Raw genomic sequence first — 13,206 nt, 5'->3', positions numbered from 1 at the left:
TATCCTGGAGAAGAAAATGGCAACATCCTCCAGTATTCTTGCTAAGAAAATCCCCAGGACAGAGGAGACTGACATTCCATAGTCCATAGGGTCACAAAGAGTCTGACATGATAGAGTGACTGAGCATGCACAATATATTTAAAACATATTTTTATTTATTCATATTATTTCTCAAAGTGTCATGAAAAGCCACTAGATATCCTAAGCAGGGGAGCTTCCCTGGTAGCTCAGCTGATAAAGAATCCACCTGCAATGCAGGAGACCCTGGTTCGATTCCTGGGTCGGGAAGTTCCCCTGGAGAAGGGATAGCTACCCACTCCAATATTCTTGGGATTCCCTGGTGGCTCAGACAGTAAATAATCTGCCTGCAATGCTGGAGATCTGGGTTTGATCCCTGAGTTGGGAAGATCCCCTGGAGGAGGGCATGGCAACCCACTCTGGTGTTCTTGCCCAGAGAATCCCCATTGACAGAGGAGCCTGGCGGACTACAGTCCATGGGGTCACAAATAGTCAGACATGACTGAGCTACTAAGCACACACATCCTAAGCAGCATGAAATAGGATCTGATGTATGTTGTATAATATCCTATGCTGCTATGTAAGGGAGAAAGAGAGGAAATAGTGGTTGGAAGCAGGTGCATCAAACAAGAGGCTCAGTCCAGGTGAAATAAATGGCCTCTGGGATTAGGTCAGCAGCTGTGAAGATGGAAAGACATGGACCAACTCAGGATCTATAGTTCAGAGCTAGATTTGAAAGAACTCGGTGATGGATTGGATGTAGAAGCTAAGGTAAAGATGGGAATCACAGGAGTTCCAGATTGAATCTACTTAGTTGGATAAGAAAGTAGTGTCATTTATGGAGATATGGCCAAGGGAGAGGGTGATCAAGTCCACGATTCCTTGTGGGCAGGCTATATTCAGTGACTTTAAGAGCAGGAGTGTTAGTGAAGCATCTGGATAAATGAATCTTCTGGGTTCCAGATCAGGAATAGCAATGTAAATGTTAGAAACATCGGCATACAGATGGTATTTGAAACGTGGGACCGAGGAGATTACCTAGAGCCCCAGAGAGAAAGGGATCCTATGATGGAGCACTGGGGATGCCCCAAAGTTGAGACATGGAAAGGGAAGGAGAATTCAGCAGGACATGGAGCATCTCTTAATGAGATAGAAATAAAACTATGAAAACATAAGTGCCCAGAGAATCCTGAGATGGGCACGTGTTCATCTGCAGGTGTCACTGGCCTCAAGCAATGGAATGTTGGCAACACCTTAGTGCTGCTGGGAAAAGCCTTTGAGGTCGGTTGCCTTTCAGAGTGAGGAAGGGTTCTGAATAGCAGACCTGACTAAAACAGCATTTTGCTGCTTTCTGAGAGGCAGAAGCTGACTCTTAGTTAGGCCACTGAAAACTGCTGACTGTGGAGAGGTTTGATAATCAGGTGTATCTGTCAGGCTAGGCTAGGCTATGATGCAGTAACAGATAAGCCCTTGAGTCTCAGTAGCATGATACAATAAAGTCTTCTTTCTTGATCACATCAAAGTCTGAGGGGATTTGGGTACCATCCTCCACCCTGTAGCCCTCTGGACATTGTGATCTCTAAGATTGCCAAGGTAGAAGAAGGAGCGTTGGAGGAAACACACAGCCTCTTGGTCAGGGAGAAACAGACAATACCCTATTGTCTAAAACAATAGAACAATTGTCTAGAAATAGAACAATTCACGTGACCCAATCTAATGGCAAGGGAGTCTGGGAAATGCGGAGGGGCGAGTGGACTGTTCAGTAGGCAGCCCACAATCTGCTGCAATGGAACGTATACAAAATTCAAGGGAGGAAATCCACCTTTGGCCTCTTCCAACTCGGCAACCCGTGCCTCTTTTCCTTCCACCATTTTTCCGCTAACTCAAGCTCCTACCCTCTCTCCTTTCCTCAGGACTTGGCTCTGCATCACTCAAGAACTAATAGCACCTGAACGAGACAGTGCTTCCACGGGAATCTGCCCTTACTCATTAAAATGTGAATCAAGTCTTTATAATGATAGCATTTCTGGCCAGCAGCAGGGAAACAGGGGTGCCAACACACCAATTATGCATTTATCTAATTTGTGTAATCATAATGGCTCCCTTTTCTTGGGTGGTTACTACATATTGCTGCTATTATTTTACTGTTATTACTATTATTTTGAAAAGCAGGATAGTCAAGTCAAATCCCAAGTCTGAGATTTAGCAGCCTTGAGGAGATTACTTAATCTCTCAATTCCTCCAACTGACTGAAACATTCACCACGAGGATAGTAGTATCACCTTCTTGGAGCCGCATAGAGGCTGGAAAATGACAGATGAAACACTCAAGTTGTGATGAACAGAAGAAGGGCTAAGAACTGAGGTTCTGGGGAGCTAGGGTGGCAACCCCCGCTTGTCCATTTTACTTTTTTATTTCCCGAGAGGAAGAGAGAAGCTGGTAGAGAAGGAAAAGGAAGGGAGGTCATTCTGATGGAGGCCTTTGAAGCAGGGCTTGAGGCCCTAATTCCTGGTCTGAGGTGCAGCTGCAGATGGAGCCTAGGGCCATCACACCACAATGCCAAAACCATGTAGCAACTAGAGCCCCGCATCACATTCCTCTGCCTTGGAAAAATTCCATGTGGTCTCACAAAGCTGGTTTCCCTCCCAGGAGCCCGTTACCCTCTGACTCTATGGGGAGACTAGCCTGTTTCCATCCCAGGAAAGAGGCTGGCAGCATGCTAAGAATATTGACACAGCAGTGGTTTAATTAAATCCTTAGTGGAAAAACATAGCTAAGAGTTGGGGCCTACTCTGAGCTCCTGCCTTCCGCTGTTACCAATACTGGCGCAAATAGAGTCACACTTGCCATGACAGCACTCTCAAAGGAGCTGAAATGTTATTTGAAACCAGACACCTTCATGGAGAAACCCCTTGGGTAGCAATTCTGGGTGTGAACCAAGCCAAGCAGAGACCTGGATGAACTGATCCACAGTGTGGTAGACATGAGGGCAGGGAGAGCGGGGATGCTGGTGACAGACGGGCCCTGGGAGATGGGGACTCACATTCCTGGGCCCTTGAGTCACCCACAGGCTGGCCTCAGGTCTTTCCTGTGTGGAGCCATCTCTGTCACTTGAGCTGAGAACCCTGACATCCTAGACGAGACAGCATGGGAGGAAAACTAGCAGACAAGATCATTAAGCCTTTATTGGATACAAGTCTCCAAAGTTTCCATTTCCTCCTCCCTCAAAACCAGGGCTAAGCATACTTCCCAATTCCTTTTATTTCTAATAAGAATGCTAGACATTTGTTAAGTATTTAAAGTATACTAAACTTGCATTGTCAAATACGGTGGCTACCAGTCACTCAGGACTGTTCAACACTCACAGTGTGATAGGTTGAATGAGATGTGCTGTAAGTATAAAACACACACCAGATTCTGAAGACCATGTTTAAAAATGCAAAATACCATATTAATAATTTTTGTATTGATCACATGGTAAGTAATATTTTGGATATACAAAGTTAAGTAAAATGTTATTCAAGTTTATTTCACTTTTTTGTTATTTTTTAAAATTTTTATTGATTTATTTTATTTATTTTATTCAATGCTGTGTTTAGTTTCAGGTACACAGCAAAGTGGTTCAGATATATAAATATATGTGTGTATGTATGTATGTGTATATATATATGCTTTTTCAGATTATTTTCCATAATAGATTATTTCAAGAAATTAAATATAGTTCCCTGTAGGGAAACAGTAGGTCCTTGTTGTTTATCTATTTTATATAAACTTTCACCTTCTTTAGTATTTGTAAATGTCACTACTAGAAAATTTAAAATCTTATCTGTGCTTAGCATGGTATTTCCACTGAACAGGACCTTGTTAAATGGTGTTGTATATGCTTTTCACATTATCATTTCATTTAGCTTGTTTTTCATGTCAGGACTAAAGATGTTTTCATTCTTCCCTTTCTCAAGGCATCATCACAATCAGAAGGTTATAAATCATCTGTATATAGCTTGCTACACTCAATGAATACATAGTAGATGAGATAATCTTTCCTGTTTAGAATTTATTATAAAATATAACTAGACTTACTGCAGTGGAACTAACATTTAACAGATAGCTACAGTATTGTCCTATTGTTGTTTTACCTTTTTACGTTTAAAAGGATTATTTAATCAACAAACAAATGATGTCCCTGAGGTCACTTGGATGTTATAGATGGGACCTGCCCAGGGTGGCATGATGTCCATCTCCTTTCTGACTCCCCTTCTACCTCCTGCCCTTTTACTCACTCTCTCCACATCAGCCATTTGGCTTCCACCATGTTCTCTGCCTTGAGGCCATTGTGCAGCTCTTCTTTCTACCTGCAATATAACGACCTTTGGTATCACCCAAATAAGATTATATTTCAGCAGAATTGTAACTACTGATCCCCAGCTTCCTTCAAATTTTGCTCAGTGTTATCTCTACAAAATATATCTTGCCCATCCAATCTTTGTCCCTCCATTCTCTTCCTGCTCTCCTATTTCATTTTTACTAGCACTTACCATTTTCTAATTGTTATGCAGCTTATTCACTTGTTATCTCAAAATGGAGGCACCCCAAAGGCCGAGATCTTGATCTGTTTCGTTCCTTGCTCTGACGCAGTCCTAGGATGGTACCAAGCCCAGAGTAGGCTGCAGTAGCTTGGAAGATAATAATGGGGTCTTGAATAAAAGTGATTGACTATGGATTAGGGGGTAGTTCATCAAACTACATAAGACCAGTTTCAGTGGGGGCACAAATGCAGATGTCAGAACGCAGAGAGCAGAGGAACCAACGAGAATGGGGAGAAAACCCAGAATCCAGCCAATTCCAGTGAGAGAATGGGCAAGACTAAGCAGAGCAGCTTGAGGAGAAGGCAGGATCGGGGTCTACCTTATGATGATATGGACTTGCTTATGTTTGTAGACCGAGTAAAAAAAGTTTGTGATTAGGAAAAGATTAATGAACGGAGAGAGATAAAGAAACACTAACAGAGAGGAGTCTGGGAAAAGAGTCAAAAAGCATGCCATCAGCGGATGTAAAAATAGGTCTCAGTACACTACACAGTACATGTAAAAGGACATGTAATAGCACATGAAAAAGATGTAAAAGTAGCCTCATGCATCAGAGGCTGCATCAGGGGATAATTTGGGTGTAACAAAAGCATCATCTCTACTCAACCAAAAAAGAAGGAGTTTCAACAACAAAAGAGACACAGATGTATAGAACAGTCTTTTGGACTCTGTGGGAGGGGGCGAGGGTGGGACAACACAGGAGAATGGCATTAAAACATGTAAATTATCATATGTGAAACGAATCGCCAGTCCAGGTTCGATGCATGAGACAGGGTGCTCAGGGATGTCGCACTGGGATGACCCAGAGGGATGGGATGGGGAGGGAGGTGGGAGGGGGGTTCAGGATGCGGAACACATGAACACCCATGGCAGATTCAAGTCAATGTATGGCAAAAGCAATACAATATTGTAACGTAAAATAATTAATAAATTAATTTTTTAAAAAAAGAAACAGTTTCAAGAAGTCATGAAGCCTTTTCAGAAGCCCTTGGGGCACTCCCTCTCATGTCTCATTGGCTAGAACAGTCTCATGCCCTCTTGTAAAGCCAATATAAAAGTATTAGAATTATCATATTTTAGAACAATCTGGATTTATCCCTGAGCTGGACATAGGGCCATCTTCTCTAATCAGCAATTCCTTAAAAAAGTTGGAGTTCTCCAACCAAGCAACAGTGTCAGCTACAGGAAAAGCTCTTTTTGTGTGGGATTCGGTGTTGTTTAATAACACACCTGAACTGGACTTGATATCATCTTGAATATCACAGTGGGGTACCTCCCACACTTTGGGGAATTAGCAGATGATCCAATAAACACACCTTCAGCTGTCCTTAAGAGAAGAATTTGTTATCATAAATCTAATTAAGATAGAAGTGAGGCTGGCCCACATCAGGCACCAAATAAGGGGAGAGGCAGTGTAGAGTTGGGACACCTTGCCCAGAAGATGGTTTCTGTCACGAGAAGCCAGCCCAACAACCCCAAATATTTCAGCCACCTCCCATCATCAGAAAGCTTTCTCTATGTATCCTCTTCACATAGGAAATCTTCTTCAGGATGGTTAAAACTGGAAAAACTTGTTGCCAGTAGGTTATCAACAGTCATAGGAGCCTAACATCAAATCTTTCTTTGGGGATTTACATTTATATGGGAGATAATACCCCAACACAAAGGAATAGTTGTGTTCATGGGGAAATGTGGAACATAGAGCATAGCCGGGATAATTAGCATTCAAAACAGGGGGCCTCCCTCCTTTTAACCGATGTTTTTTTCAAATTATACTTCACACGTATACCTTCTATCTGAGAGCAGTGCCTGCCACAAATGCGTAACATGTATGCAATATATTCAAGTGATTGAAGTAATGAGATTATGATTCATTTGAGACTTAGAGAGCCCAACTCGCTGCATTTTAGTTAGGGTGTCATAAGCCCCGTTTTGCCCAGAATTGTGCCAGTTTATCTGTGTACCAGTATAATTCTCAATAGCAACTCTCTCTTTTGCTCTAAAAATTAAATAGTTATCCTTAATTATATTAATTTATGTGTGGACACTTAGATACATATTTATTCACAAAACATGTATATATATGAGAAACAGACACTACACGTTACACACAGGCAGTGTTCTAAAAGGTAGTCAGGTGTGTTGTTCAGATTTGGAACCCAGTACCCTTTAGAAATAATAGGGGTTGGGTTCTGGAGACCTTTTAGGATTGGGGATCACCACTCTGCTCTTTCCTACACTGCTCTCTGCAAAAGGCTGATCTGAATTGTCTGTACTGCCTCGGACTGGCCCCCTTTATTCTTTGGCTTCCAGATGGGGTCACCCAATGGGGAGGGGAGATGTTGACACCCCTGGCTCCCTCCCCACTTAGCACAAGTCCACTGTGTCTGTAACAAAGGAGCATGGCTGGTAGCCTCCCTACAAATCTCTCTGTCGCCAAGTCATGACAACTGCTTCTCCCATTATCTCTTCAGGACTAGGCACCTAAGTTTCCCTGTAACTATTCTCCAGATTATTGCAGAATCCGCTGTGATTTCTCTACAACCTGCCCACATCTTTGTAAACAATGTCCTCATTAAACTCTCCCAAATTACCTAATTTAAAGGCCATGTGTTTCATCCCTGACTCATAGAAGATTCTTTTGTGGACTGCTCCAAGAAACCAAGTACCATGTAACATACTGTCCCATGGAAAATTCATCCCACAAAGCAAGGCAGATTGCTGGAAAACCACCCACTCCCAGGGGTGGCCCAGGGGCAGGAGGACCCTCACCCTCCTGTGTTGAGTGTATAGGAGTGGGCAGCCCTCCAGTCCCGAGACCCCAGCACTTCCGTGGAGCTCGAGGGGAGGGCTGCAAGGTGTCCAGCAGTGAAGGTAGCAACCATGCATGGACAGCAGACGTAGCTACACCCCTTTAGCTATTAGTTTTGAGTTCAACTGAGGGTTTACAGGTCAGAGGTAGCTTAAGCATATTTGTGCCTGTGTGGGTAGAAATAGTAATGACTCAGCACATATTTAGGGCTCCCCTGGTGGCTCAGTCTGTAAAGAATCCGCCTGCAATGTGGGAATCCTGAGTTCGATCCCTGGGTTGGGAAGAACCTCTGGAGACGGGCTTAGCAACCCACTCCTTACTGGGTGACTTCTATGCACCAGGCATTGTGTTTGAAGGGCTTTAAATCTACATCTCTAAAAAATAAATAAATAAATAAATCTACATCTCTTGAATCCTTAAGACAATCAAGAATGTCTATCTACAGATAGATACTGATAGATATTCACACTTCTTGATATATGTAATATATACATATCATATCAAACAATCTAAAATTAAAATTTGAGCTTAAAGATACAACTGACTCACAGATCAACTCCTTCTAGAAACTGAGATCAAGAGAAATTAAGTGCCTAGTATGTGAAGGCACACTGGAAAGTCATGGTGGAAATCATTGGATTTCAGGCCAATCTCTGGATATCTACCTGACTAATTGTCCATTTGTCTTAAAAGTGTAACTGCGTGTTAGTTGCTCAGTCATGCCTGACTCTTTGCAACCCCATAGACTGTAGCCCAAAGGCCTCTTCTGTCCATGGAATTCTCTAAGCAAGAATACTGGAGTGGGTAGTCATTCCCATCTCCAGAAGATCTTCCTGACCCAGAGATTGAACCCAGGTCTCCTGAATTGCAGGCAGATTCTTTACCATCTGAGCCACTAGGGAAGCCCCTTCAATCCAGAAGTCACTTAAGGAATCAGAGAGCAAATTGCCAACACTTGTTGGATCATGGAGACAGCAAGGGAATTCCAGAAAAACATCTATTTCTGCTTCATTGACTACACTAAAGCCTTTGACTGTGTGGATCACAACAAACTGTGGAAAATTCTTAAAGAAATGAGAATACCAAGCTACCTTACGTATCTCCTGAGAAACTTGTATAAGGGTCAAGAGGCAATAGTTAGAACCTGACATGGAACAATGGACTGGTTCCAAAATTGGCAAAGGAGTACAACAAGGCTGTATATACTATCATCCTGCTTATTGCACTTACATGCAAAATACAGCATGTGAAATTCTGGTCTAGATCAATCACAAGCTGAAATTAGGATTGCCAGGAGATGAGCTTGTAGTCTTTGGAATATTTGCAAAATAAAATACCATTCTCAAAAAATAAAAAGATTGCTAGGAGAAATGCCAACAGCCTCAGAGATGTAGATGATACTGATCTAACAGCAGAAAGTTAAGAGGAACTAAAGAGTCTCTTGATGAGGGTGAAAGAGGAGAGTGAAAAAGCTGGCTTGAAATTCAACATTCAAAAGACTAAGATTCATGACATCCGGCCCCATTACTTCATGGCAAATAGCAGGGAAGCAGTGAAAAAATTTATTTTCTTGGGCTCCAAAATTGCCGCAGACGGTGACTGCAGCCATGATATTAAAAGATGCTTGTTCCTTGGAAGAAAAGCTGTGACAAACCTAACTGTATTAAAAAGCAAAGACATCACTTTGCTGACAAAGGTCCATAGAGTCAAAGTTGTGGTTTTTCCGGTAGTCATGTACAAATGTGAGAGTTGGATCGTAAAGAAGTCTGAGTGTCAAAGAATTGATGCTTTCAAATTGTTGTGCTAGAGAAGACGCTTGAGAGTCCCTTGGACTGAAAGGAGATCAAACCAGTAAATTCTAAAAGAAACCAATGTGGATATTCAATGGAAGGGCTGTTGCTGAAGTTGAAGCTTCATTTCACATGATAGCAAGATCCTCAAAATCCTTTAAGCTAGGTTTCGGCAGTATAATGGAACCAGTCCATTGTTCCACATCAGGTTCTAACTGTTGCTTCTTGACCCTCACACAAATTTCTCAGGAGACAGATTAGGTAGTCTGGTGTTCCCATTTCTTTAAGAATTTCCAGTTTGTTGTGATCCATACAGTCAAAGGCTTTAGTGTAGTCAGTGAAGCAGGAGAAGCTTCACCTGATTCTAAGAGCCAACTCATGATAAAAGACCCTGATGCTGGGAAAGATTGAAGGAGAAGGATGCAGCAGGGGATCAGATAGTTAGAGAGCATCACTGACCCAATGGACATGAAATTGAGAAAACTCCAGGAGATACTGAAGGACAGGGAAACCTGGCATGCTGCAGTCCATGGGGTCACTAAGAGTCAGAAACAACTTAGTTAAGAACAGCAACACTTTTTGGTTGACAATGAATACAGTTTTTTGCAAGAGTACTAATAAATATATAAAGAAAGGTAATGCCAAAGAACGCTCAAACTAACGCACAATTGCACTCATCTCACGCGCTGGTAAAGTAATGCTCAAAATTCTCCAAGCCAGGCTTCAGCAATACGTGAACCGTGAACTTCCAGATGTTCAAACTGCTTTTAGAAAAGGCAGAGGAACCAGAGATCAAATTGCCAACATCCACTGGATCATTGAAAAAGCAAGAGAGTTCCAGAAAAACATCTATTTCTGCTTTATTGACTATACCAAAGCCTTTGACTGTGTGGATCACAATAGACTGTGGAAAGTTCTTCAAGATGGGAATACCAGACCACCTGACCTGCCTCTTGAGAAATTTGTATGCAGGTCAGGAAGTAACAGAACTGGACATGGAACAACAGACTTGTTCCATATAGGAATAGGAGTATGTCAAGGCTGTATGTTGTCACCCTGCTTATTTAACTTATATGCAGAGTACATCATGAGAAATGCTGGACTGGAGGAAGTGCAAGCTGGAATCAAGATTGCTGGGAGAAATATCAATAACCTCAGATATGCAGATGACACCACCCTGATGGCAGAAAGTGAAGAAGAAATAAAGAACCTCTTGATGAAAGTGAAAGAGGAGAGTGAAAAAGTTGGCTTAAAACTCAACATTCAGAAAACTAAGATTATGGCATCTGGTCCCATCACTTCATGGCAAATAGATGGGGAAACAGTGGAAACAGTGGCTGACTATTTTTCTGGGCTCCAAAATCACTGCAGATGGTGATTGCAGCCATGAAATTAAAAGAGGCTTGCTTCTTGGAAAGAAAGTTATGACCAACCTAGATAGCACATTAAAAAGCAGAGACATTACTTTGCCAACAAGGGTCCATCTGTTCAAGGCTATAGTTTTTCCAGTGGTCATGTATGGATGTGAGAGTTGGACTATAAAGAAAGCTGAGTGCTGAAGAATTGATGCTTTTGAACTGTGGTGTTGGAGAAGACTCTTGAGAGTCCCTTGAACTGCAAGGAGATCCAACCAGTCCATCCTAAAAGAAATAAGTCCTAAAGGAAATCAGGGTGTTCATTGGAGGGACTGATGTTGGAAACACCAATACTTTGGCCACCTGATGCAGAGAGCTGACTCCTTTGAAAAGGCCCTGATGCTGTGAAAGATTGAGGGCAGGAGGAGAAGGGGATGACAGAGGATGAGATGGTTGGATGACATCACCGACACAATGGACATGGGTTGGGGTGGACTCAGGGAGTTGGTGATGGACAGGGAGGCCTGGCGTGCTGTGGTTCATGGGGTCACAAAGAGTTGGACACAACTGAGCGACTGAACTGAACTGAAGAAATTTATGTATGCTGATGAAGAAAGAGTCTTCCCATTCCAGCAGTGAAGTCATCCCATTCGAGGTTAACACAAATGTGTTATACAGGGAAGAGTACCCAGGGGATTCTGTGGTGCCCACTGTGAGAACAGTCACACTGACACAAAGGTACTTTTATAAAGTGTGGCCCTTTGATAAAGACTGCTTTTTCTGGCAGGCTGGAGAGAGCAGACCAAGATGTCCAAGATGAAAACAGGCATATATAGGAAGGAGAAAAATGAGCAAAGAAAATATGCTCTCACATTTGGTTCAATTTCAGCTTAGTCTGTAGAGAAATCCTATAGTACTTTAGCACAAGGGGATGTCAAAGACCTTCATGAGGAACCATGAAGTGTGTGCTGGGGATGGACACACCTCAGAGACTTGCCCCCATCAACTATTAGGAGGCCTGGGAAAACTCCTACTTCCCTCCCACTCCCAGTCCTGCACCTCTCCAGTGAACTGCTGGTAAGCTCTGGGCCCAGCCAGACATCTTCATAGAAACGGGAAGGGAAAAATTATATGTCTTCTCATCCCCACCTCATTCAACACCAAATACTGATCAACACAGCATTCTCCCAAGTTCTGATGCTCTGTACATACCAGAAAGAATGAAGCCAGGAAATATTATCCATCCTGGGCTCCCTTGCCCTGGTCTCATCGTTTGTGCAGTTTGGGCAGAACACACGGCACCGAGATGGCCGCCAGAATACTCACAAATCGTCTTAGTGTTCCCTGGAGGCTCCCTGCGTTTGAGCCAAAAAATGACTCATGGATGGTCAGTTTCATGGTGCTAAACCCCAATCCCATGACAGCATCATACCTCATTGGCTTTGACATGCTCCTTTGTAACTGAATCTTTAACAGAGTTAGGTTCCTCTTACAGTCACTCTCATGAAGAGATATTGACTACATGGGGTAATTTGCCAATCAAGGCCATTAATTTATAATCTAGATACTGTACTGAAACAAGAGACAACATAGCATTATGGATCATGACAAGTTGTAGTTAGAAATTTTAGGAAGGTCTCCCTGGGGATTCATTTGTTTTTATCATATTAGATTCCTTATATAAGCAGGAAATTGTCTGAATACTTCCCATTAACCCCTCATAGATGTTCATAGATGTTATCCATGTTTATATTCATTTTAATGATCCAAAATAAAATTAAATCAGTATTTGAGGAGGAAATTTATGGTGAACTCTGTGGCTCCTTCTACAATTCTTTGGTTTCAAATTAATACTAGCCCAATAATATTATTAATAGTATTAAGAAAAGACTAATAATGGTAATAAAATTACAGTTGCTTAGTATTTAGCACTTTGTATTTAAAAGTCCCTGTATCCCCTGAATCAGGTGATATACATATACATGATATACGTATACTCCCTAGTTTAAACCTCACAAGAATTTTATAAAATAGTACTACTATTATCTCCATTATACTAATGAGGAAACTAGAACTTCGAGAGGTCAAGGTAAAGATCCATGGTCACACTGTTAAGTGTGGCCAAAGTCAGGATTCAAGTGAGGACAGTCTGACACCAGAAGCCTGTTCTCAAAACAAAGTTGGAAGGGAGGGAAATGAGATTTGATTTACTCTTATCCCATATTTTTTGCTGTAATGTTTGTTTTCCCGTTTTCATCTTTCTGCAATGTTTGGAAGGCAGTAAAGAACAACCAATCTCAAAGCAATTTACCATTTGTTGAGTCAGACGCAGTTGACCTCAGAAAAACTGGGCAGGTTTTTATTTGAAGCTGTATGTGTTAAATCATAGTTTATCTCTGAAGAGAAAGAAGATGATGCCAAAAGGAGAAAAAAAAAAAAAGAAAGATAACACCTCATAATAGCTCAACATAAGCAGTGTTGAAATCTCTGGAATCACATAAGGGCTTCCCACATGACTTATTTATTTATGCTTCAGAAAAGGTGATGGTGGTGGTGTGTGGGATGTGTGTGTGAAACAGAGGGATAGCGGGGAGAGAGGATTTTTCTCTGTATTTTTGAGAGTTGAGTCTATAGGATAAAACTTG

At 42.0% G+C, this 13,206-nt stretch overlaps 1 long non-coding RNA gene across 1 annotated transcript in view; it reads right to left on the bottom strand.

Moving 5' to 3' along the window:
* Nucleotides 1-11,874, bottom strand: part of LOC122431937 — a 34,885-nt gene extending 23,011 nt beyond the window's left edge. Inside the window, exon 1 of the long non-coding RNA XR_006266668.1 lies at nt 11,774-11,874. This is a non-coding gene — a long non-coding RNA (uncharacterized LOC122431937). The remainder of the gene's footprint in view (nt 1-11,773) is intronic.
* Nucleotides 11,875-13,206: the final 1,332 nt, after the last annotated feature.

The sequence above is a fragment of the Cervus canadensis genome, chromosome 30 (assembly GCF_019320065.1).
Source record: "Cervus canadensis isolate Bull #8, Minnesota chromosome 30, ASM1932006v1, whole genome shotgun sequence".
NCBI classification, from domain to species: Eukaryota; Metazoa; Chordata; class Mammalia; order Artiodactyla; family Cervidae; genus Cervus; species Cervus canadensis.
Note: the sequence above shows the minus strand (reverse complement) of the source record. Positions and strands in the feature narration are given on the sequence as shown.